Source organism: Pteropus alecto, unplaced genomic scaffold (assembly GCF_000325575.1).
Source record: "Pteropus alecto unplaced genomic scaffold, ASM32557v1 scaffold61, whole genome shotgun sequence".
NCBI classification, from domain to species: domain Eukaryota; kingdom Metazoa; phylum Chordata; class Mammalia; order Chiroptera; family Pteropodidae; genus Pteropus; species Pteropus alecto.
In genome coordinates, this window is record NW_006434835.1 from 19,582,292 (window position 1) to 19,587,774 (window position 5,483).

Here is a 5,483-nt window from a genome sequence, read left to right on the forward strand (position 1 = left end):
AAAAAAATGACCATGGATATGTGGAACAGTTTGAAGAGATCTTACATACGTGTAAATTAGTAAAAGAAGGAGGTGGGAAAGAGAAGAAGGCAGAAAAAAAAAATTTGAAGAAATAATGGCCCCAAACTTCCAAAATTTGGTTAATGACGTAAATTTACAGATTCCATAGATCCATAAATCCTAAACAGAATAAAATAGAACTATACCTAGGCCCATCATGCTCAAACAGTTGAAAACTGAAGACAAAGAGAAAATTATAAAATTGTAATTTCTGAGAAAATAACATATTATATTGAACAACTATTTGAATGATCATAACTTCTCCTCAGAAACCAAGGAGGCCAAAATATGTGAAACATCTTTAAGGTTCTGACAGACAAAACAAACAAACAAACAAAAAAACCTGTTAACTAAGAATTCTGTATCCCCCAAAAATATCTTTCAAGAATAAAGATGAAATAAAGATGTTTTCAAGTAATGGAAAACTAAGGGTATTGATTGCCATCACACTTGCACTACAAAATATGTTACAGTGAATTCTTTAGGTCGAAGGTAAATGATGCCACAGAAAACTCAGGAAAGAGTAAATATAGAAATCTATATACAAGACTGTTTCTTCTCCTAATTTCTTTATAATGTTGTTTAATGACATTCAACCTGACCTTCCCCAACAACTCATCTTCCAGCCTCTTCTTCAACACTCCAGTAATGAGGAACTCGCAGATTTGTCATCTTTTTTATGGTTAATCAGATCTCTCCTCCGTGAAGTTTACTTTTTACTTCCTTTTCAGCCTCTCTCCCTCGTCGTCTCTCCTCAACCCCCAGTTGCCCACCACCCTTTCTGCATGCCAAACACTACTCAGTCTCTAACCATCTCCGCTTCTATTTCTTCATCCTGTTCTCTGCCTGTGACAAGGAGTCCACCAAACTAATCCCTGTCAAGAGATATTTAATTGTCATTTCATGTCACTTCGTGCTTTAAGCAGGTCAATATCTAGAAGTAAAATTGCCAGGTTATATGATAACCCTATGTTTAACATTTTCAGGACCTGCCAAACTGTTTTCCAAAGATGCCGCACCATTTAATATTCCCATCAGCCATAGATGAGGGTTCTGATTTCTTCATCAACCTTGTTATTGTCTGTATTTTCAATTATAGCCATTCTGGCAGTGTGAGGTGGTATCTCATTGTGGTTTTGATTTACATTCCTCTAATGATTAATGACGTTGAGCATTTTTATGTCCTTATTGGACATTGGTATATATTCTTTGAAGAGATGTCTATTCAAATCCTTTGTTAATTTTTAACTGGATTATTTGTCTTATTATTGAGTCATGAGAGTTCTTTATATATTCTAGAACGTAAGTCTATCAGATATGATTTGCAAATATTTTCTCACAGTCTGTGTGTTGCCATTTTACTTTCTCCAGGGTGTTTTTTGAAGTACAAAGTTTTCAATTTTGATAAAGTCCAACTTGCCAGTCTTTCTTTTATTGCTTGTGCTTCGGTGTCGTATCCTAAGAAATCGTTGGCTAACCAAACATCACAAAGACTTCGTTCTATGTCTGCTTCTATGAGTTTTATAATTTTAGCTCTTACATTTAGTTTTATGATTCACTTTGAGTTAACTTTTGTTTACTGTGTGATTTGGGGCTCACATCCTCTCTCCTGCTTGTGCCTAACCAGTTGTCTTAATATAGAGTTGCTTAATGAATGAGAAGTTTGATATGACTTGTCCTCAAAGATCAACAGCCATCTAGGTTTTTCCTACAGTTCTTATATGCTAAAGGAAAATAATGAATCTATTAAACTGACACAGGACACAACAAATTTGCTTTTACCTAACATATTTCTAAGATTTTTAGAATGGAGAAGAAAGTACATTAGCACTGTTGACAAAGTGTGATGGCATTTCAGCCACTTTATGCTCAGCTAATAATCCTGCTAGTAACCAAGTGGTGGATATGAGGGTTAGAGTGTTCCTAGCACCTGCAAAATAGAGAAGAAGAATGTCTCACTTGTGGGGAAGAGTAGATTTCAGCTGAAGAGAGAAGACCAGATAAGAATTAAGAGTCCCCAGAACCCAAATGACTATTGTACAGAAGGCTACAAGGCTTGTTTTCATCTTTTAAATGCTTCTATCCTCAAATTTCGATTAAATATATTGGGGTTCTGCCTATCTTTAAAAATCATCTCTAGTTTCATAATGGACATAATGAGTACCCAGTTTATGTGACTACCTCTCTTGAACCCTTCCCAGACTCTTCCAGATACCTCTGTCCTCAGAATTCTAGCTTCCCTAGCATTCCCAAATCCTCAACTCTATGTTATCAACTCAGGGAGACCATCAGCCTCTGCGTTGTGACTTGGAAACTTTCTCTAGTCAATAAGCTGAGGAAATTGTGGGTTTGCCTTATTGATTTCCCTTTGCTCAGAAATCACTGTCATGCATTGTCTGTTGTTCAACATATGACCATTGTTTCATATATTTTTCTGGTATCTTAGAACTGTAAATACAGTACTGATTACTACATCATGACCAGTTGTGGATGTCCCAAGTCACAAATTTTGATATGTCATTTTTTTAATTTCATTTTATTATTAGTTTCAAGTATACAGTACACTGTCATTTTTTTAAATTTTCATTTGATTTAAAATATTTTCTATCTTGTGATTTCTTTTTTGACATATAGACTATTTGAAAGTGTATAGATAATGTTTTACAGAGAGGAGTGTTGAAATTCAACTACTTTGTTTATCTCTCCTTTCAATTATATAAAATTTTGCCTTATATATTTTGAAGCTCTGTTATTTGGTGCATTCAAATATATGAAACAATAGTCACATGAATCTTCTTGATGAAGTGACTTGTTTATCATGATTCAATGTCTCTCTTTATCACTTGTAATATTCCTCGCTCTAAAACATACTTTGTCTGGTATTAATGTAGACACTTCAGATCTTGTTAATGTTTTCATAGTATATATTTTTCCATCCACTTACTTTTAAGCTGAGTATTTGTATTTATAGCAGGTTTCTTGTATATAGCATATTGTTGGATCTTACTTTTTTTTATCTAGTCTGAACATTTCTACCTTTTAATTGGAATGCTTATACCATTTACATTTCATGTAAATACTGATATAGTTGTATTTACATTTACTATCTCACTATTTACCATTTTCCTCATCTGTTTTCTGTTCATCTCTTCCATTTTCTTTGCACTATTTTGGGATTAACTGAGTAGGATTTTATGATTCCTTTTCTTTTCCACCATTAGTTTATTTTTTATGTTTTTTTCAGTCGTTGTCCTAGAGCTTATACAATATACATCCTTAACACATTTTACATTAATTTACATCTCTATATATGGTATAAGAACCTTATATTATTGAATTAATGAATCAATGTATTAATACATTCATTATGAATTAATAAATGGAATTTAATTGACTTTATGGTATTCGCTTTCTAGTCAATGCTAGAAAAAAAATGCATCCCTATAAGGAAGGATCCTTTTTGGAGGGTTCTAGAGAAAGGGAAAGCAAAGGCCATGAAAAGGAAAAACCCTGACGAATGCTTATTCTTCTGGATGTTCTCATCTCCCCACTGGCCTCACCAAACTTGGATACGGCACACACTTCTGAGAACAATTTCTTCAAATCTTTCTCACAGTTTCACTGCTGCACAGACTTAAAACCATCTTTATGAGGTGAGTGGACAGAAATACAAGAAAATTATTTATTGTGAGGCACAGCCATCTGGCTCGTGTTTAAAGAAATTCAGTTTTTTTCTCTTATGAAAAGGGAGCTCTAAGAAGAGCTTATTTTCTCTCTTTCTCCCCACCTCCACCCCACCCCCACCCCACCTCTCTCTCTGACTTCTTTCCTTGGGAGGATAAGGAAGGGATGAGGAGGGACACAAGGAAAAGGGAAGACGCTCACTATGTCAGGGTTACGCCTTCTCTCTGAAGGCTCTTTGCCTCACGTCACTGTCAAACTTCCCCGTTTCTCACTCCTGCTCCTACCCCAGAACTCATCACCTTCTTCCATTTCCTCCCCCTGTACTCCCCAGCCTCCTAGCCACAGCCTGCCATGTGGGAGAGATATTTGATATCCTTCACCTAGACTGACTATACTGAGCAAAAGTAAACCCTAAATCCAAGAAAGTTGGGACAAAAGGAACCAACATAGCTTAGTACATACTTTAACCTTCTCCAATAATATGTTTTATTCATCCAAATACCAATCTATAGTTGGTGGGAAGAAATGAGAAACAATACAAATAATATAGAACCTTTTAAGATCACAGCTCACTGGACTTATAGAGAGAATGAGAAAATCTCTTTCTTAGATATTAAATGCACTTAATGGCTTTTAAATTGTCCAAGCACCCACATTACAATCTGGCACTATGCCTCTTCTTTTATCATGGGATAGTGTAGATGCTATAAAACCATCAACAGCCTTCTCTAGAAGGTTTTGCTTTACATTTATTGTTACCCTATTCATTTACCATGCCTGGACCTCAGCCCACAGCCTATTAGAGAATTAAAAGGCCAGGCAAGAAAGAAAACGACTCTTCATGAGTACATTCCTTCATGTGCCAAGAGCTTTTTCCCTTGCTTCTTGGTGAGACAGCCATGAAGTTACCACAAAAAGTCAGGACAGCTATTGCGAAATTACAGGGCAATAAAAACCCTAGGTTTATTTATTTGTTCCTGAAAGGGTTTTAACCACCTAAATCACTGTTTAATTGCAAATTTCTCATTAGAGGTCTCTTCTTCTTCAGAATATAGCAGAGCCAATGTTGCTCCTTATGAAGATAAGTGTTGGGGATAAGGGGAATTTGTGACTTGAAACCTTTTCCAGACTGAACACATATGTCATCTTTACTACACCAAGATCTCTACTACACCTTCATTTGATAAAATAGATTCATGATAAGAGCATCAGTTTGATCCTCCCCACAGAGTGAGGGAAACAGGTTTCACACAATGGGCATGACAGGCGGTGGATATCTGAATCGTGGCACAGCTCTCAAGCTCTGGCTATTTCTCTCCTGTATGAGTTCTTCAGAAACCTAAATGCCAGCCCCTAAAGGAGAAGAATCATGTCTAAGTAAATAACATCCTCCTATCTCTTACCATTTTTCATATCACAGATACTCAATAAATGATTATTGAGTGAATAAGTGTGTTCACGCTTTAAAATTCTCATCCATCTGCACAGGCTCTGCTGGGTCTCTCTTATGAAAGCCTGCTGTGCCATAAAAAAGAAAAAAAGACTTCTGATCCTTAAAAGTAGATGATAAGATGGCTGCTCTGACCAGCTATGTGAACTTGGGAGGCATTGTAACATCGTGGGTCTCAGTGTCTCCATCAATAGTATGACAGGGTGGACTAGCTGATGTCTAAAGTGTGTTTCCAATCTTTCATTCTGAAAAACAAACAAAACACTCCAACATCTCTTACAAGGTCAGC